The sequence below is a fragment of the Plecotus auritus genome (genome assembly GCF_963455305.1).
Source record: "Plecotus auritus genome assembly, chromosome: 5".
NCBI classification, from domain to species: Eukaryota; Metazoa; Chordata; class Mammalia; order Chiroptera; family Vespertilionidae; genus Plecotus; species Plecotus auritus.
The window spans coordinates 63,388,731-63,410,884 of record NC_137776.1 but is presented as its reverse complement, the minus strand read 5'-3'; the positions used below and the strand labels follow the sequence as shown (position 1 = coordinate 63,410,884).

Sequence of the window (22,154 nt, the reverse complement as noted above, 5' to 3'; positions counted from 1 at the left end):
CTTATCTACTTATAAAAACACTTTATTAAGCCGAAGCCCCTTTGGCTCAGTGGATAGAGCGTCAGCCTGCGGACTGAAGGGTCCCGAGTTCGATTCCAGTCAGGGGCATGTACCTTGGTTGCGGGCACATCCCCAGTAGGAGGTGTGCAGGAGGCAGCTGATCGATGTCTTTCTCTCATCGATGTTTCTAGCTCTCTATCCCTCTCCCTTCCTCTCTGTAAAAAAATCAATAAAATATATTTTTTAAAAAAATAAAAAATAAATAAAAAAAACACTTTATTAAATAGGATTATTAACTACTGTCATATTGCAGATATTTTTCTGACTTGACATTTTTGTTTACAGTGTATTTTCATATACAGACTTTTAAATAGTTTATGTATTCCAATCATTGTTTGCCTTTATGTTTTCTCTTTTTTATGTAGAAATACCATTCTTTTTAATGAGATGCTTTCAAATGACATTTATATCATCTTAAAGGAGCCAACACAAAAATTGGCAAATAGATCTTAGTCTCATTGGGCACATATTATATCAACTCAAATATTGACACTAATTTCTATTTCAAATTTACTTGGGTACAAATTAGATTAATATAATATTTATTAAAATAACCATTTATTTGAAATTAAGTATCAGTATACAATTTTTTAAAATTCAATGCTGCTTCCCATTGAATTGCAATACATCTTCAAAACAAAACAGGGGGTGGGGAGCAACCCCCATACATATTGTATTCATTCCTTCCAGATATAAAAAATACAAAAACATAAAGTGATAGAAAAATGCTCACATATTAGCAAATGCGTTTATAATGTTTCTCTTTTTCCCTAAAGACACTCATTTGAAGAAAGCTAGAAAGCACATAGAAACATTCCATGTAATTTATTGCAGTCGGTGATTGAGAACCATTTTTCAAGGTAGCAAGCCTTTAGGAAAGCTTATCCTAACCAGTTATTAAAACTCCTTGTCTGCCAAGATAAAGAAGAGACCATCAGGTCTTATCTATACTTTTATACAAATATCTCCTTCTCCTTAAAATTATTTATACTTAAGAAGAATCTAACATTATAACAGGTATATTACAAATTTTTGAGAGTTATAGATACTTTCCTCATTTCAGACCCTCTGCTAGAGAAAGTTTAATTATTTTAGTAGTACATGCTAATGTACTCCCAGATTGTAATGAATATATTCATTCAACACATAGGTATTCATTTTAAAGTTTGCATTTTTATAAATAATATAATTACTTAGAAGCCATTTCTACACTAATTTTGTCCAATTTTAGTAACTTGCATAATGGAATTTAAACTCACCAGGGATTTCACGAAGTAAATTTGCAAGTGAAATGAAATGGCCTATGAGGAAAGAATGAATACGTACCATTCATTAAATGTTTAAATGAGTTGGATATATGCAAGCTAGAAGAGAGCAGAGTTAGTATAACTTCTATAGAAATTGGAATTATTCTAAGAGTCTTTCAATCTAATTAATGCTTGGTTGTGAGAACATCTCTGGTCTTGGCTTATGCTCCTACTTGAAGAGTAGAATATACTGAGGATGAAATGGTAATTTGGCTCAATCATTCATTCAACAAAACCTTATTATCTTAGCCTATAAGAGACACTGGTGTTAGTCTATGATGTTAGCAGGAGAGAATATCCCAAAACAAACATTTTACATTGGTCCACTTTTTCCGGAGATCCTGAGGTCTCTGCTCATCCTCAAGTCCATCAATCCAAGAGTTACTTTCATTCTGAGAAAGTCTCAACAGGGCTTACAGTTACAAGACCAGTCTTGTGTCAACAAAGCCTTTGGGATACAGGTAGAAGCCAGTGAGCCTATTAATTTTCCTAGGTAATAGATCCCCTCAAATTTACCTATAAAGAAGCTCCAAAGTCCTAACAGTCACTGGGCTTCCACCCATTGTTTCAAACTGACTAATGCACATTTATATTTGAATGAAGAAGTGTAGCCCCAAGCTCAGTGTATCTATAACTACATCTTTTATTCAAAGCCTTTTTTTTTTTTACCCATCTTTTACATTTTCCTCTCTTATCTTTCATCACCCCTGTTATCCCCAAACTAGACAATAAGCCCTGTGGATTCTTTCTAGTGTCATTTTTATCTATTTCCTACTTTCTTTCATTAATAATTCTACTTTATCTATCTGGGCTTTGATTGCCTTGATAGTTTGATTAGTATAATAGTTGTCAATATAGCTTCCCCATAGCTCCAATCTGCTCCCATCTTCACTCTACTCATGTTCCATAATGAAGTGAGGACTCCTTCCAACATATCACTCCCAACTAGAAAAGCTAACAAAATATTTTTTTAAGTTCCTGGTTTTTACAAGATAAAAATAATATTCTTTACAAGCCCAAGTTCTATCTAATCTGACCACTTCCTACCTTTGTAAGTTTATCTCCTGTTGCTCACCTATACAGATTCTCAGCTCAAGACAAGACGATGTGACCACGGAGGCAGAGAAGGAATGATGTGGTTACAAGTGAAGGAATGCAGGCAGTTGCCCTGAAGCTATTCTCTACTGAGTATAGCCAGACCAGATTTTTTAAAAAAAATGTTATTTATCTGTTTGTTTTTTAATCATCTTTCTTATACCAACATGGACCTTTACCTACTTTTCTAACTATATAAATTCTAGTTTACACAGTTCCATAGTTTACATAGTTTATCTAGTTCCAAATCAAAACTCAATCTTCTTCATATAGTATTGCATTTTTTTCTACTTTGCAATCTACATTGATATTTCCTTCTTCTGAACTCATTTAAATTTTTCTCATTTTTTTTTTACTTTTATACTCTCTCAATATTTCTCTTACATTTTAGCCCTTACGCTGTCATTCAGTTATGTATGTTTATCCATCGTATCTTCAGAAATAAGTTGTAAACTCTTCTTGAAAGAAATAATTAGTTCTTTTCCTTTTTTAATCTTCTATAGCAATAATTGCTTATTATATAAATTAATGAGTAAAAAAGTTCATACAAAAATTTCAAAGTTACTTAAAAACCTGCTGTTATCACAGAAATAGTTTCAGCCTTTCACCCACATAAAGGAAAAATCTTCCTGGAGAATGAAATTGTTTCTTTGAAAATGCCTAGATTTGGAGCTGTAGTAGGCTGAAAAATGACCCCCAAAGATTTCCACATCCTAATCCTTAAAACTTATGAATGTTACCTGATACAACTAAAATGACTTCACAATGTGATTCCATCGAGGGTTTTGAGATGGGGAAGTTATCCTGGATTATCTGGTTGGCCCCAAATGCAATCACATGTATCCTGATGAGCAGAGAGCAATTTGACACACACAGAATAAGACAAGACAATGTGACCAGGGAGGCAGAGTAGGAATGATTGGTTACAAGTGAAGGAATGCAGGCAGTTGCCCTGAAGCTTTAGAAGAGGCAAGGAAGAGATTCTGCCTTGAGCCTCCAGAGGGAATGCTGACCTACTAGTACCTTGATTTCTACCCAGTGAAACTGAGTTTGGATTTCTGGCCTCCAGAACCGTAAGAGAATAAACTTCCATTGCCTTAAGCCACCAAATTTGTGATCATTTGTTTCAGCAGCCACAGGAAATTAATATAGGAGAAACACCAGAAATAATCTAGTTTAGCATCTGTAAGCAATTCACCTCTTTGGAAAAGAGGTCTATTATTAAATGTACCTCAAAGTTAAAAATATATATTATTTCATCTTGCTACTGCAAGAAATGAAGTGGTAGCTAAAAAAAATAGCTTTAAATTACACTGGTTCTACAGAATGTTTCAATTATGAAAATTTTGCTTTTGGAGATTCCAGTTTATTTTGACTTTTTGTATTCTCTTTTCAATTTTAGTGTCATTGTTGTAGCAGAGAAAATTGTCAATAAGCTCTAAGTCCTACATTTTAAAAAATTGAAAAATATAACTAAAAGTGAATGCTTACAATATTAAATGATAATGGCCTCTTTAGTTAATAAATTCCGTACAGGGATTCTAAAAATTGTTGTAATTTTTTTAATCTTAATTCAAGAACTGAGCCCTAACCGGTTTGGCTCAGTGGATAGAGCATCGGCCTGCGGACTGAAGGGTCCCAGGTTCGATTCTGATCAAGGGCATGTACCTTGGTTGCGGGCACATCCCCGGTGGGGGGTGTACAGGAGGCAGCTGATCGATGTCTCTCTCATTGATGTTTCTAACTCTCTATCCCTCTCCCTTCATCTCTGTAAAAAATCAATAAAATATATTTAAAATTTTTTTTTAAAAAAAGAACTGAGCAGCCGAAACCGGTTTGGCTCAGTGGATAGAGCGTCGGCCTGCGGACTGAAGGGACCCGGGTTCGATTCCGGTCAAGGGCATGTGCCTTGGTTGCGGGCACATCCTCAGTGGGAGGTGTGCAGGAGGCAGCTGATCGATGTTTCTCTCTCATCGATGTTTCTGGCTCTCTATCCCTCTCCCTTCCTCTCTGTGAAATATCAATAAAATATATTAAAAAAAAAAAAGAACTGAGCAAATAATCATAAATAACATTTTCTTAATTCAAATAAATTGCATTATTATTTACGTTAAAAGAACATCTACTAAGCTTGGACTTGATTAAAATTTTCAAGAACTTAAACTTAAGATCTAATTCTGCCTAGTTTTGCCTGGCCAGAATATTTCCTTGCATAGTAACAAATGACAAATCCATTGTGTTCAACCCTTTTCTTTCCCTGGTAGGAGTTACTCAGATGTGAGATTTTTTTTTTCTAAATGTTTCCTAAAAATTAAATATTAATATTGTCTGTTTCTTAGATTTATTTTTTCTTCTAAACATTGTACAGTCTAATTTTATGTATTTCTGCATAATGATAGTTAACATCGATCACATATGACATTTTTTTTTTCAAAAGCTATGGAAAAATTGGCAATGCAAGTCAACCTACAAAGCACTTTTACTATTTTACTGTAAAAGTACTTAAAATTAATTCCCTGGAATCTTACATTCATTTTAATAAGCCACAATTTGGCTCTTAGCTTTCTAGCTGCAAGTACAAAATGGATTATATGATTCATTATGTCAAAATGTAGAAGTAAACCAGCTTCAGAAAAGGCTCAATTATTCCAAGTGTTGAAATGGTAAAAAGTTCTACTGTGATTCCTGATCAAGAAGCAGTAATTGGAAAATGGGCCGTGGGAGCAACAAGGAGGGGCACCAGACTGGGCTTGGAGGGGATGATAGTCTCTAAGAAGGTGTCTTAGGAAATGGTGATATCAGTGCACACAATAGGATAAAAATATTTATGTTATTGATTAGACATAATGATACTTAATTATAGTATATAATTATATCAGCCCACACTCTAAAATGTTTAAAATTAAATTTCCATAGGCTCAAAATTTAAAATATGTTAAGTACTCTGGGAAATTTCACATATATTTCATTTCATTTAATAAATGAGATACCCATAATATTTTGATTTTAAAAAAAACACCCTTCTGTAAAAAGTAAAATATCACACATTCTCATAAAGCAGAAAGTTGCATATTATCCTAGTTTAATAAAACCCAGCACACACACAGAAGCATATATACCTCTCTTATCCCACACCACCAATAGAACTCTTCTTACTGAGAATTGTAGGCTGTTAACCAAAAAAATCTACTAAAAGAAAAATGTTTTGTTGGAACAGCATTAACCTGCTTCTTCAGCCAACCAGTTTATCTGCTCTAAAGTTCCTGTTGCTTAGAGATAGGTTCCACGTTTTCTGCTAGGTTTTTCTACATCAACTATTTGGTCCCAGTAGAACTTTTCTCTCTGTGCCTTTTCAATCTTCAGAACCTCATTCCTTTCTTCACTTTATCTTCAGATGCTTTTCTTATGCATTATTTTTCACATTCCAGAGACAGAAAGCAAGCTCTGGTCTCGCCCTCTTCTTATAAGGACACTAATCCCATCATGGGGGCCCCACAGTCATGACCTCACCTAATTCTATTTACTTCTCAGAGATCTAACCTCCAAATACCATTACCTGGCAGTTTTAGGGCTTCATATATGAGTCGGGGGGTGGGGCAAAAACCTTCTGTCAAGGCAGTGGCTTTATGAAAGTCCTTTGTCCTTTCTGTCCGTCAGTGTCCAATACTATACATTGATATGTTTGAACTAGATGTCCATTAGTTCTAGTATTTTTAATCTCTTTTGTTAAAGAGGCAAAAGCTGGAAATCCAAATGATTTGTGAAATCTTTGAGCCAGTGACAGGATAACTGAATTTAGAAAGCTTGAATTTAGGGGGGGAAAAAAATCATTTAGAAAACAAATGCTTTTAGAAAATGTCTCAGAACAATGTGACAGTTTTGAGCAACCTGCTAGCTAACCAAAAACTAATGATTTAAAGAAAGAAAAAATAAACTTATTACTCAAGATTTTGTTGAATACCATATAAATACCACACATGTACCCAAATAACATATGGGCACCAAGAGGAATACAAAAATATACCAAAAGCACCAACTCTTGTTTTGTGTATGAGGAAGGTGGTGAAGATGCTATTTGTTAATAACATAGAGTCCTTCCCATGGATTTCCTTAAGAGAATTTCATACTAGTACTGTACTGGATATTACCAAGAGTTATTTGTCTCCTGAGTAAGAGGTTTTTTTTGTGTGTGTTGTTTTTTTTCCTTTCCTGCTAAACACATAGTCCATACAGAAAAAATTAATAATATTCTATTGATTATTATTTATATTAGCTCATTCTTAGATTATTTTTATTATATTATTAGAGGCCTGGTGCATGAAATTTGTGCAGGAGGCAGTGTCCCTCATCCCAGCCTGCACCCTCTCCAATCTGGGACCCCTCAAGGGATGTCCAACTGCCCGATCCACTGGGATCGGGCCTAAATGGGCAGTCAGACATCTCTCTCACAATCCAGGACTGCTGGCTCCCAACTGCTTGCCTGCTTGCCTTCCTGATTGCCCCTAACTGCTTCTGCCTGCCAGCCTGATCACCCCCTAACCACTCACTCCCCTGCCAACCTGATTGATGCCTAACTGCTCCCCTGCCAGCCTGTTTGCCCCTAATTGCCCTCCCCTGCAGGCCTGGTCACCCCTAACTGCCCTCCCCTGAAGGCTTGATTGCCCCAAACTGCCCTCCCTTACAGGCCTGGTCCCTCCCAACTGCCCTCCCCTGCAGGCCAGAGTCCCCCCAACTGCCCTTCCCTGCAGACCCAGTCACCTCCAACTTCCCTCCTCTGCAATCCTGGTCACCCCTAACTGCCCTCCCTTGCAGGCCTGGTCCCTCCCAACTACCCTCCCTTGCTGGCCATCTTGTGGTGGCCATCTTGTGTCCACATGGGGGCAGCCATCTTGTGTGTTGGAGTAACAGTCAATTTGCATATTACTCTTTTATTAGATAGGATAGAGGCCTGGTGCATGGATGGGTGCCGGCTGGTCTGCCCTGAAGGGTGTTCCAGATCAGGGTGGAGGTTCCTTTTTCCTTTGGGGTGTGGGGCAGCCTGGGCGAGGGGCCTGTGGTGGTTTGCAGGCAAGCCACGCCCCCCGGTGACCCAAGTGGAGGCCCTGGTATCTGGGATTTTTTTATCTTCTATACTTGAAACTTTTTTTTAAATAAATCTTTATTCAGATTATTACAATTGTTTCTCCTTTTTCCCCCCATAGCTCCCCTCCACCTGGTTCCCACCCCACCTTCTGCCCTTACCTCCCCCCCACTGTCCTCATCCATAGGTGTATGATTTTTGTCCAGTCTCTTCCTGCACCCCCCCACACCCCTTTCCCCCTGAGAATTATCAGTCCACTCCCTTTCTATGCTCCTGATTCTATTATATTCACCAGATTATTCTGTTCCTCAGGTTTTTAATTCACTTGATTTTTAGGTTCACTTGTTGATAGATATGTATTTGTTGTTCATAATTTTTATCTTTACTTTTTTCTTCTTCCTCTTCTTTAAGAATACCTTTGAGCATTTCATATAATACTGGTTTGGTGGTGATGAACTCCTTCAGCTTTTTCTTATCTGTGAAGCTCTTTATCTGCCCTTCAATTCTGAATGATAGCTTTGCTGGGTAGAGTAATCTTGGTTGTAGGTTCTTGCTATTCATCACATTGAAAATTTCTTGCCACTCCCGTCTGGCCTGCATAGTTTCTGTTGAGAAATCAGCTGACAATCGTATGGGTGCTCCCTTGTAGGTAATTAACTGTTTTTCTCTTGCTGCTTTTAAGATTCCCTCTTTGTCTTTTGCTCTTGGCATTTTAATTATGATGTGTCTTGGTGTGGTCCTCTTTGGATTCCTTTAGTTTGGGGTTCTGTGGGCTTCCTGGACTTGTAAGTCTATTTCTTTCACCAGGTGGGGGAAGTTTTCGGTCATTATTTCTTCAAATAGGTTTTCAGTATCTTGCTCTCTCTCTTCTTCTGGCACCCCCATAATTCTGATGTTGGTACGCTTGAAGCTGTCCCAGAGTCTTCTTACACTATCTTCAACTTTTTGGATTTTTTTTTTTTGCTTTTTGCTTTTTCGGTTGAGTGTTTTTTGCTTCTTTGTATTTCAATTCTTTGACTTGATTCTTGTGTTCCTCTAGTCTGTTTTGGGGTCTCTGTATAATATTTTTTATTTCGGTCAGTGTATGTTTAATTTCTAGTTGGTCCTTTTTCATATCTTTGAGGGTCTCGTTATATTTATCGGTCTTTTCTAGGATATTCTTGAAAAGCCTTATAACCGTGGTTTTGAATTCTATATCCAGTCGTTTGTTTTCCTTCATTTCTTTTGTTTGTGATCTGTTTCTTTGTCACCCCATTTTCATTGCTTCCCTGAGTTGGTAGGGTAGCTTTGTGTGCTAGGTTTTCTATATGGCCCAGTGGGTCTGCCTCCCCAGTTAACCTGAGGTGGACACTCTTGGTGCACCCCTTTGTGGACTGTGTGTACAGCCTTGTTGTAGTTAAGTCTTGATTGTTGTTGGTATCACTGGGAGGAATTGACCTGCAGGCCAGTTGGCTGTGAGGATCAGCTGTGTCTACACTGGGAGAAGTTCAGTGCTGGAGACAGCCTTATAGGATTAGACTTGCCAAATTGCAAAAGCCTCTGTGCTCAGCTTGGATGGGGTGGAGTCTCAGGGCAGAGCAGACAGTCTTGGCTTCCAGTCAGCCTTGCCCTTGTGCGTGTGCACCTCTAGACCTCTGCCTTCCCTGGCTCCCGAGTCTCCACCCGAGAGTCCAGATTCCCCCCACAAGAGCATGGGTCCCCAGGGGCTCGCCTGGAAATGGGGTTCAGTGCAGTCAGAACTGGGGCTTAGTGCAGTCAGGAGCTTCCAACTCCTTTCCACTAGGGAAAGCCTGTGGCAACCTCCGCAGCCTTTGTGAGCACTGGCGCAGGCACCTCCAGACCTCTGCCTTCCCCGGCTCCCGAGCCTCTGCCCGAAAATCCAGATTATCCTCCCCCCCCCCCCCCCCGTAAGAGCATGGGTCCCCAGGGGCTCACCTGGAACTGGGGTTCAGTGCAGTCAGAACTGGGTTCAGTGCAGTCAGGAGCTTCCGACTCCCTTCTGCTAGGGAAAGCCTATGGCAACCTCCGCTGCCTTTGTGCGCACTGGCGCGTGCGCTCCCAGACTCCTGCCCACCGGGGCTCCCCTGGCTCTCCCCCGGATCTCCGAGTCTCCAGGTGCCTTTCTCTCTACCTGACAGTCCAGACTCCCCCTGTATGAGCCTGGGTCCACGGGGTTTCACCCGGAACTGGGGTTCAGTGCAGTCAGAACTGGGGTTCAGTGTGGTCGGGGGCTTCCTTCCCTCTCCCTCCAGAGAAAGTCAGCCAGGCTCTCAGCCGCCCTTCCTCTCTGCACGCACAAAGACCCTTTGCCGTACCTCCAATTCTCTGTGAGCTTTTCTCTTTCCTTCTAGTTGTAGAATTTCCACTCAGCCAGCTTTCATGTGGTTCTGGATGGTGTCCGTTCTGTCTTTTAGTTGTAGTTTTGAAATTGTTGTGCGAGGCAGCAGTTTAGGTGCTTACCTATGCCGCCATCTTGGTTTCTCTATATAATTGAAACTTTGTAGCCTTGAGCGGAGGCCAGGGCAGGCCAGGGCTGCTGGAAGCTTGGCTTCCTCCATTGCCAGGGAAACCCAAGCCTCCTGCTCGCTCCATGGCTACAGTCATCTTGGTTGGGTTAATTTGCATTCTCACTCCTGATTGGCTTGTGGGTGTGCCTTGTGGGCATAGTGAAGGTACGGTCAATTTGCATGTTTCTCTTTTATTAGTGTAGATTATTTTTAGTAGGGGCCCAGTGCACAAATCCATGCACTTTGAAAGGAACTGTGGGCCGCAAGGTTGCGGTGGCCACAGGGGTGGGTCTCGGCCCATCCTCCGTGCCCCCGCCTGGTCCCTCCTGTCACGGCCCCCCATCCCCATTCCCTGTCTGCTGGCAGCCCCAACTCCAGCCACTGCCACTCCCACACACTGATGGCGCCGGCCCTGCTCGCACCTTCTAAAAGTGCAGAGCAATTGGGGCTGGTGCCAGCAGCATGTGCAAGTGGGGCTGGTGCCAGCAGTGGGTGCAAGAGGTGGCTGCTGGCCCCGATTGCCCCTCAGAAGCAGGGGGAGGTGGAGAAGCCCTGAGGGGCAATCAGGGCCGGCACCAGGCACTGGCAGTGGGTGCCAGCAGTGGCTCTGGTGCCGGCAGTGGGTGTGAGTGGGGCTGGCACCGGCAGCAGATGCAAGCACTGGGTGGGACCATGGCACGCGGGAGCAAAGGATTTTCTGTAACCAACAGAGACTTACCCCAATGACAGCAACCGGTGCCCCGCCTTGATCTGGCGCCCCCACTCATCTGTTCCACCATCCCACCGCAGCCGATGCCCACCATGTTTTGCACTCTGCCACCTTCTGCTGATACCCACCATGTTCTGCACATGCCCCTTGGTGGTCAGCACATGTCATAGCGACCGGTTGTTCGGTTGTTCCTCTGTTCAGTCTATTCGCACATTAGGGTTTTATTTATATAGATGTGGGTGGATTTTTTCTCTTTTGTTTCCTCCCTATTATCTATTTTTATGTCATATATATATAAAATTCTGTGTAAATCCACTTCCACTTTTTTACAAGATGAAAGATAAATAAGGAAATAGGAACATAATTCCTATACTCAATCTCAATGGTAATATAAAACAATGATTCTTGAAACAAAGAATTTTTTTGCTGCTATGTAGGAAGCATTCACAAAAAAAGGTATGATAAGGACAGGAATGGTTCTAAAAGGCTTCAGAAAACTGACAGTGAGCACAAAGAATGGGTGTCTGAGGACAGCGAGTAGGATACAGGACCAAATGGAGTGGCAGGCCTGGACTAGGGAGAGTAGAAAATTAAGTTTGATAAGTAGAGGACCTAAGATAACAATAGAATGTAAGTTTCAAGCAAGGAAATTTTGAACTGAGGGGACAAAGGAGCAAAGAGCTTTCAAACTGCAAAGGTTGTCAAAGGATAGCTTGTAACCTATGTCTAATACAAACTCATGAAAATACTTCGACATGCACTTTTGTTATTAAAAATGGCCTGGTGAATGAATATAGCCAAAATGAAAAGGGCTTTTCATTCTTGTTATTTAGTGCCCAAGTATAATTTAACCACAAGCAGGGACAGAACTATAGAACTTTTTTGCAGTGCATTTCTTTTATTCTTTTATCAAAGGACTTGATCCAATACAGAGCAAGGAGCTACATGTGGGTATGTACAGAAATGATACCTTTCCATTAAATGAAAAAAGTCATGCTTCAGTGAGTTACCATGGAAACAGCCTAGCGTCCATCTTCATTTCTCATAAAGAATCTTAGGCTTCTGATGAAAACCTACCAGATAGACATATTTCAACTCTTTCATTGCTAACTTTATAAATAGATTTGGGGATTTTTTTTAAGTTTAAAAGAAGTAAAATATGTGCATCTGGATGGAATATGCAGAACTTCAGGTATTTTTGCTTTTGTTTTAAGAGGTTCTTTCTTTTTAAAAAAAAAAAAAAAAAAAAAAAAAAAAAAAAAAAAAAACACAAAAAAAACCCCCTGATTCTTAACAAATTCCGAAATGCATTTTATGGCCACTGTAGCATCAAGGAATGAACAAAGCAGTATTTAAAGGTCACACCTGCGGGTGCTCAATCCAGGGCCTAGAGACTGCAGAGAGAAAATGCCACTTCTAGGTGGCAGAATCCACCTACTACAGAGACCTTTTCTTTATCCAGTGAGTGAAACAGGTGGCTCATGAGCTGGATTCATGTTTTATTATGGGAATCTTAAGAAATAGTAAATCGAAAAAAAGGATATGATGCCCAATTTTAGACTGAAGTTAAGACACATTAACATTGACTTCTGGGATCTCCTGTACAGAATTCCAAATAATTTATGATTGCCCTTCCAGAAGATGGAATTTTTTCTTCCCACCTTGTCTGTGGGCTGTGCTTATTGACTTGCTTCCAAAGTCTAGACCATGGAAGGGGGTTGTGGTGCTTATAGTGAAGAAACGTGGCAAGTGCTATGTCTGGGTAAGTGATCCAAGTTGTACGTTGTGAGTCAGGTTGATACCATGCACCCTAGATATGATGTAATGACAACTGCACTTCATCTCTGTGACCTTCCTCTTAAATACCTATAACCTCAATCTAACCATTAGATAAGTATTAGACAAACCCAAGCTGAGGGAAATTACCCTACCTCTTCTCCTCAAAACTCTCAAAGTCACCAAAAAGAGTAAAGCGGAGCCTGGCCAGTGTGGCCAGTGTGGCTCAGTGGTTGAGGGTCAACCTATGAACCAGGAGGTCACAGTTCAATTCCTGGTCAGGAAATAGAAATGTTTCTATTTCTCTCTGCCTTTCCCTTCCTCTCTGAAATCAATCAACACACACACACACACACACACACACACACACACACACACACACACACATATATATATATATATATATTTTTTTTTTTTTTTAAAGAGGAAAGTCTGAACATGACAGTTGGCTAAGGAGATGTGATGACTAAATGTAATGTGGTAATCTAGATGGGATACTGGGGAAAAATGAACATGGGCTCATGTTGAATTTTAGGGGAAAATTAGTAAAATCTGAATAAAGTATGGAATTTAATTTTAAAAAAATCATTGAGAAGCAAAATACTAATGTGAGAAAGAGCATATGAAAAGTGTGTGAAAAGGGCATGGTATTTGGGGCCTGATAAACCATACTTCAAAGACAGGTTCTTTCATTTTCAAAATGAATGACTTTGGAAGTTATTTAACCTTTTTAAACCTCATTCACCTCATTTTTAAAAGAATAATAATGCTTACCTGAAAGCTTCTTGAAGAAATGTATAGTATATGAGATGTGGTACATCATATTTAATATACATTGTCTTTTAAATGATATTTTGTTGAATGCACAGCAGGTGCTCCCAAATGTTGTTTAATTTCTTTCCTTCCATGTGCTTCCAGCTCAACATCCAAACGCCAGACAGGGGTCCTCAAACTACGGTGCGCAGGCCACATGCGGCCTGCCGAGGACATTTATCCAGCCTGCCAGGTGCCGCTGCCTGTCCTGCTTAGCAACCAACTCGTCGCGGGCCTGCAGTGCGCATAGGAATTTGTTCATAGTTTTTTTTTTAAACTATAGTCCGGCCCTCCAACGGTCTGAGGGACAGTGAACTGGCCCCCTGTTTAAAAAGTTTGAGGACCCCTGCGCCAGAACCTCTGTCCCTTTACTGCCAGAGGCTGCTTTGTCCATCTAGTCACACCTGGGGAATGAATCAGTTCTACTCCCCAGAAGCACTCTTCAAGCAAAAGCTGGGGGCATTGGTGTCATTACCCCAGCTCCTTCACCTTGGAGGAGACTGAGACTAGGGTGCTTGTTCTATACTAGTTGCCAAAGATCCCCAACAGAAGTAAGCTTCAGTTGCCCACAGTACATTTCATTAATTATGTGTCTTCAATTGGCTACTTTCCCTTCCTTATTGCTCTAGTGGTCTGTCCTGGGATCATCTACCTGATAAACTGCTTGCCCTTGAATCCTCATCTCAATGTCAGCTTTTGGAGGAAGCCACACTAAATAGAGCCTGATCTTAGTTCACAAAGGGAAAGTTGGTATTAAATTGCCCAGGGCTAAAGGAGAGTATCCCATCCAAGAATGCACTTTTCTTCTCCTGCAATTTATATGTGTGAGGACCAATACTGAAGGAATAATACAATCAGTGGAAAAACATAGCACACAGGACCAGCAAGAGAAAGATAAAAGTTACAGAAAATCATTAGTAATGAGCACTTGGAGAATAGAGTTCAAGGCAGGCTGGAATATTAGAGGAAACTTACAGAAATGTTGGCACTCTATTCGATGTTGATATATCACATTCAGAGTTTCATAAAGGGCTATATGGATTGGAGAAAGCCTGAAAATTCTACGTGCTCAAAAGTATCAGTTGAATAAATAGATGGGTGATTGGATGAATAAATAAATGATGGCGATACAGCATAGGAGAAGGTGTTCCACTTGGTGAGAATGATTCTAGTTTTTGCATGAACCTCCTTTTTCCTGATGGCCAGTGTGTTAGTTTTCTATTGTTGTATAACAAAAAGCCCTACAGATTTAGTGGCTTAGTACCGTGGTTGGCAAACTGCGGCTCGCGAGCCACATGCAGCTATTTGGCCCCTAGAGTGTGGCGCTTCCACAAAATACCACGGCCTGGGCGAGTCTATTTTGAAGAATTGGCGTTAGAAGAAGTTTAAGTTTAAAAAATTTGGCTCTCAAAAGAAATTTCAATCGTTGTACTGTTGATATTTGGCTCTGTTGACTAATGAGTTTGCCAACCACTGGCTTAGTACAACATAAAATTATTACCTCACAGTTCTGTGGGCTGGAAATTCAGGCTCAACGTGGCTGAGATGTCTGCTCAGGGTTGCAAACAACTGATATAGAGGTGTTGCCTGGAGCTGTGATTTCAATCCAGGAGGCTCCAGACCCTCTTCCAAGATTTCTGGTTATTGGTCAGCTTCAGTTTCTTGCAGTAGGAAGACTGAGGTCCCGTCTTTTTGGTTTTGGGTATTTTTTTATTTTTTTTCCTGGCTTTCTACCAATGGTTGCTCTCAGCAGCAAGGGATGGCCCTTAGTTCCCTGTCAGGTGGCCCTCTTCAAAACGTGGCAGTTTCAGTCTTTTTTTTTTTTTAAAAAAAATATCTTTATTGATTTCAGAGAGGAAGGGAGAGGGAGAGAGATAGAAACATCAGCAGTGAGAGAGAAACATTGATTGGCTGTCTTCTGCTCGCCCCACGCTGAGGATTGAGCCTGCAACCCAGGCATGTACCCTGACTGGGAATCGACCTCCTGGTTCATAGGTCAATGCTCAATCACTGAGCCATGCTGGCTAGGCAGCAGTTTGGGTCTTGAAGGCCAGTAGAAAAATCTCTCTTTTCTGTTGGCTAAAAGGAGGTCTTGTATAGAATAATGTAATCATAGAGTGAGTTTCCTGTCATAGTCAAAGTCTCACCCATACTCAAAGGAAGCATGTTTATACAGGGCATGTACACCAGGGGGCAAGAAACTTGGGGTCATCTGAGAATTCACCATAGTCCACATCTGCACATTCAAATAGCTAGTGGGGTATCTTTTAGAAGGAATTGTGTTTGGGCCCAAATTTGTATTTAGTACTATAATAATAATAAGATATAAATATCTGGGCATAATGTTTACATGTTAGATTTCTTGAATTCTAGACTTCATTGAAAACCCTTCCAGGCAGTGTAAAGTATTAAACATCTTATATAATAAAAGACTAATATGTAAATTGACCGGACGGTGGAACGACCGGTTGCTATGACACAAAGTGACCACCAAGGGACAGACACACAACACAGGGCTGCCCCCTGGGTGGTCAGTGCACACCCACAGGAGGAGCGCTGCTCAGCCAGAAGCCGGGCTCACAGCTGGCGAGCACAGCAGTGGTGGCAGGAGCCTCTCCCGCCTCTGCATCAGTCAGACTTCCCCAGAGGTCTCCCGAACTGCAAGAGAGCAGCGCAGGCCGGGCTGTGTCCCCCACTCCCATCCTCCCCGAGTGCACCAATTTTGTGCACCAGGCCTCTAGTATATAATCTTTAACATCAGTAGTGTTTAAAATGGGGAGATTTAACAATGAAGTAGAAAGTAGAAACATCAATCACACTTTGTTATTGTATTAGTGCATCCGGCTTATTATATTAACTTTCTTGCTCTGTTTTCCACAAAGTGAATGAGAGATTTCTAAAGGCAAATTGTTTTCATTTCAGTTCAGTAAGTAATTATTGGGCACATACATTTTTTCTAGAATTGTTTCCATAGGTGTTGAAAAAATATCCTTAGTAATGTTAGAGAGACAGCAAGGCTTAAAAATAAAACAAAGGATGAGACAGAATGTAATAAATATAGATTATATATCTAGATTTTGCACAGATAATAACCCACACTTAGATGTTACTTGGGGCAGCTACTGTGTTTAGAGTTTACATGGATCATTTCACTCAAACTCTGAAATAGCTCAGGAAACCAGGGGCATCTTTGTCTCTTTTCCCAGATAAGGAAGCCAAGATTTTGACAAAGCTTCACAGTAACTCTGCTCTGAGAATTCACCATAGTCCACATCTGCACATTCAAATAGCGGAGTGTGGAGGGAAGTCTCAGGCCCAGGTCTGTGTCATTTTCCAAAGCCCATTGTTTTAGTGCTGTCCTGCTCCAAGATACACACAAATAATGCCACACCTATAACACAGTGCGAGCAAGCTATCTAGGTAAGAGTCCTTACAAAGAGCTGCATGAAAAAAGTCATATAAGGAGGATAATCTTTTCCTGAGTAGAGCAGAACAGGAAGAATAGCCCTAGTGATGTGATCAGCACATACCGGGTCAGGGACTCAAGAATGAGATGACTGCTGAGCACAAATTAAGAAACAGCAAATTATTACATTCAGTTTTAATGAAGTAAAAGGAGAAAGATTTGATACGTCACAGATGATTTCAGGACAGGATGGAAACACTGAACACGAGATTCACACCCACATCCTGTTTTTAATAACAGTTTTAGATCATTGGAATTGTGAAACACCACAGATGTCATCTAGGCATGTAAGTTAAGAATACACAGCTAGAAGCTAGCTACTTCTCCTTAACCTCTTCTGCACAAACCACTGGGCAAACAGGCTATACATGCAGCCTGAAATCAAGTAACAGAAAAAGGACCTCTCTGGGAGCAAAGTTTCTTTGCTTAGAAGCTCCATTGATGAATTCAGTTCCATCTGTGCATTTTCTGTGCTGATTTCAGGATTGTGTGACATACAGTAAAAGAGAGCATTTTGAAAAATCACAATACTAAAGTTCTAACTTTTGTTGCTAAATGTTTTTCCTTGTTATTTCAATACAAAATTTCCTGGGCTATTTTTATAGAATGAGGGGGAAAAAAACCTAGTGTTTATTTTCTTATAATTTTTCCCTCTGGATGGTTGTTAACAAATTTCTCAAATTGATCATACTTCAGATACCTAAAGTAATCCCCCAGAGGGCCCAAAGCTCCAAAATGACTAAGTGATGGGTGTGTAAGGGGCAGTAGAGTCAAGTACAATAATAGTGACAATGACCTTGGGGTCCAGAGAGACCTCCATCACTAAGCAGCTCTGGCGAATTGGGTGAATCCAGTAAATTTATTGGCTTTGATGTCTTCATCTAAGTAGTGAAGCAGTTGGCATAAAGTGATAGAGTCCCTTAAAAGTGAACTTTATGGAAAATATTGTTCTGAGGAACTCAACAGGAAAATTATAAATTAAAATCAAATCTAGGGAAATCCCAACCTGCATAGTAAAGCTGGATAAAATAAGTGTGTGAACCTTTTAAAGAGAGATTATATATAATAAATTGTGTATATTGCAAAATATTTCTCCATCCAAGGATAAAAGAAAAGGCCTATGACAAGACAGAGCCAGTAGAGGGCGTTTAGTTCCTGAGCCTCTTCCTGAAGGAGCGTTGGTCCAGTCCAAATAAGGAAACAGTGAATTTGCTTTGAAACTTGCACTGCTTGAAAGATGTGCTTATGCTATGAATCTAGGCAAATATTTGCTTGCATTTTTCCAGAGGAGTAAAGATAAAGGAGTATTTTTAAAGAAGTAACTATACAACATTAGCATTTTAAGCATGATGAAACTTTTAAAAAAATGTATAGACACAATCTTTCATTGTGTGAAATAAAGCACTAATTTCATGCAGAATATTTTAGAAGATCATTTTCATAGCAGTCCTTGAAAATTGTTTAAATTTTGTCTTCATTGTGTATATTTGAAGAATTATAAAATTCCTTTGGACATTACTGAAATGAAAAATCCAGAACAAACCAGATACATATATAGAATAATAAAAATGCTTACCTTTACTTAAAAATAATCAGAATAGGGGATATGGACACATATGTAATACCTTAATCAATAAAAAAAAAATAATCAGAATAACATTAAAAGGAACTGTGCTTGGAATTGGCTACCATCCTTCATATGTTGGAAATTATTGCTAATCTTATTTAAGACATCAATTAAGAAACACAAATAAATTTGAGCTCTGTAAATATGCATAAAAGAAGAAAAATCACCTAGTCACAGTAAAGATCACTGTGCATATTTAAATAGAAAAATTATTATAAAAATGGTTGTTCCAAAACTTTTGTAAAGTATAACTGGATGTCATAATTTTCATCCCAGACACCAAGATACAATAGGTATGAAATATAGAACCAGACTTCCCTGTGTGCAGAATTTGCAATGACAATTTGGAACACCGACTCCATGATTTTTAGACCCTCCAACCTGCACAGCAAAAAAAGAAACTGTGTTAGTTTCCTAGGGCTGTCATAACACTACCATAAACTGGACGGTTTAAAACAACAGAAATTTATTGTCTAACAATTTTTAAATCTACAACTCAATAATCAAGCTGTCAGAGGAGCATATTCCTTCTAAAACCTGTAAGGGAGAACCATTCCTTGCTTCTTCTAGCTTTTGGAATTTGCCAGCAGTTCCCATGGCTTATAGGCACATGGCTTTAATTCCCATCTCCCAATTCACAGGTGTGTTGTCTTCTCTCTGTATGTCTCTGTCTTTTTATAAGGACGACAGTCATTTTGGTTTAAGGCAGTGGTCGGCAAACTGTGGCTTGCTAGCCGTGGTTTGCCGCTCTGTTGACTAATGAGTTTGCCGACCACTGGTTTAAGGGCCTGCCCTCCTCCAGTATGACCTCCTGGTAACTTAAGTAATTACCTCTACAATGGCCCTGTTTCCAAATAAGTTCACATTCTGAGATATTGGGGTTTAGGATTTTAGCATATCTTTTGCAGGGAGACAATTTAACACATAACAGGAGGACAGGAGGTTTCAAAAGGTGGAGAACTTTGTAAGCAATTCTATGAGGAGAGTAGTTGCCCTCCCTCTAGAGCAGTGTTTCTCAACCTTTCTAATGCCGTGACCCTTAAATACAGTTCCTCATGTTGTGGTGACCCCCAGACATAAAATTATTTTCATTGCTACTTCATAACTGTAATTTTGCTACTGTTATGAATCGTAATGTAAATATCTGTTTTCCGATGGTCTTAGGCTCTACAGCAGCGGTTCTCAACCCCGCTAGCAGGGTCGCCTAAGACCATCGGAAAACACAGATATTTACATTATGATTCATACCAGTAGCAAAATTACAGTTATGAAGTAGCAGTTATGAAGCAAGGAAAATAATTTTATGGTTGGGGGTCACCACAACATGAGGAACTGTATTAAAGGGTCGCGGCATTAGAAAGGTTGAGAACCACTGCTCTAGAGGGATGGGGCCAGTTTCCAGTGACAAAGCTATGAAGAGGAGGACTCAAGGCAGGGGCACCTTCATGGGTGTGCAATTCTTGCAGTTGAACAGGGCCCTGTAATCTTGAAAGTCTTAATAATTTTGAACAATAGGTTCTGCATTTTCATTTTGCATTGGTCCCTACAAATTATGTAGGACCCCACTCTAAGAGCTTTCTACGTGCTTCTTATACTTGTGGAACTTGGCAGGCTGTGACCTGACTCACACATGGCAAAGCTGGCCGTGTAACTGAATCACAGTTACTGCCCTGCCCGGGTCATCTTGCCTCTCTGAGTTGTGAAGCGATAAAAAGTGGTCCTCTTAGCACTGCAGTGAGAGGTACTTAGTGATGGGAATCTAGGAAGAACCACAGTCAGGAGAGGGAGCATCAAGTTCTGCCAGGCCAGAGAACAGGAAGGAGCTATAAAGAGACGGTTCAGGTAAGACCTCTCCTAGACTTTTACCAACCTGGAGGAATCAAAAGCTAATTAGAAGCCTGGAGAAATTTGGGAGTGGGCAAGGGAGATAAGAATGAAAACAAAACAAAACAAAACAAAAAACTCAAGAGAGTGAAATAGAGAAGTCAATGCTGCCCTATCCCACTGCAGATTTCCAACCTAAAGCAGCCCAATTTAGAGAAGGGGAGATGATCTGCACTAGATTTCACTCAGAGTTTCAACTGATATTATTAAACAGACCAATCTAATTTCTGAATTGAATCCCCAAGAGATCTAGATAAGTAAGCAAAAAAAATAATAAACCCAGTAGTTTTCATCAAGGGGTAGGGAAAGATGCACTATCTCTTTTGATACATTTTAAAGGGTTGATAGGTATTATGGGTTGAACTGTGCCCCTTGCCCCCCAACAGTCATTTCCTTGGGGAAGTCGTAATTTCAGTGCCTCAAAATGTGACTATATTTGGAGTTAGGATCTTTAAAGATGTAATCAAGGTAAAATAAGGTCATCAGAGTGAGCCTCAATCTATAGGACTGCTGTCCTTATAAGAAGCGATTAGGACACAGACAAGCACAGAGGGAAGACCATGTGAAGATACAGGGAGAAGATGGCCATCTATAAGCCAAGGAAAGAGGTTCACAGAAGAAACCAATTCTGTTGATACCTTGATCTTGGACTTCCAGCCTCCAGTACTCTGAGAAAATAAACTGCTATTGCTGAAGCCACCCAGTATGTGGTACTTTGTTATGGTGGCCCTAGCAAACTAATACAGTGGAAGACAATAAAACCCGAGTTGTTACAGAGATCAAAGTAATCTTGGAAAAAATAATAAGTAACACGATCCACCAAATGGAATAAAAAGTCATTCACTTCTCATGTGAGAGCTGAACTTAAAATAATTGAATAAAAATTGCCTTCTTAGTTGTTTGTAGAACTAACTTGACCAACAGATTACAAAGGAAGATATAGTTCAATTAAAGGAACTTCACTTATCACGTTTTTATACTGTTGAGTAGAATGTATAGCCTTTGTGAAGGATTTCCTTTTAAGATGTTGGCTTAAGAGGTTTCTTGGGCTCCATCATTGACTTTGCATGTTCCTCTTCTGACTTGTGATTTTCAGAGAAATCCTGAGTAGCAATCCTTTCAAGACTAACTTGTTCAGCTTAAAGACTAGGGCTCCAGAGTTCATAAGTGATTTGTAGAGCTGACTTCCTCCAATCTTATCAGATTGCTTTGGGAAACAAAAAGACTCTGAGATTACCTTCCTCATATACTCCTTCTATTGCAAGAGAAAAAATAGATACCCACAGAATCCTGAACCATGCTTATCAGAGCCATGGAAGAAAACAACTTAGTAACTCTCATAAAACTTTTATAATCAATGTTTATAAATAAATTGTTCACACCAGGAACAAAGCAATAGAGATTACATAGTATCAGTTTGAATTAGCTAGCAATGAGTCTACAATCCACCTTGACATTTCTTGGATATTTTGAGAATTGTAGTCAAGCTCAGCCCAAACCACATGAGAAAGATAAGCAGAGAGCCTATCTTTATTGAGCTCCCTAGAGAAGATAATTCTACCACCTTCACAGATTCACTAACAATATTTAATAAAATTTACATGATGTACTTTTGTTATGGAAAGAAAGATGTAAAGTGCTTTATGAAAAATATCCTTGTCTCTAAGTGAGGAATTGGGCATATGGTGGTGGGAACCAGGACCGCCTTTTATTGAGCTCCATGCAATTTACAAACTTTATTTTGTTGAACCTGTGTGCGCTTTATAAGGTAAGTATAGTGCAGGAAAGATGGTGCTGGCAAATAATAAGCATTTCATAATTTAGTTTGTT

At 39.9% G+C, this 22,154-nt stretch overlaps 1 protein-coding gene across 12 annotated transcripts in view; it reads left to right on the top strand.

Moving 5' to 3' along the window:
* GALNT13 (polypeptide N-acetylgalactosaminyltransferase 13) overlaps positions 1-22,154 on the top strand; it is a 499,062-nt gene that overhangs the window by 463,303 nt on the left and 13,605 nt on the right. The window lies entirely within an intron of this gene.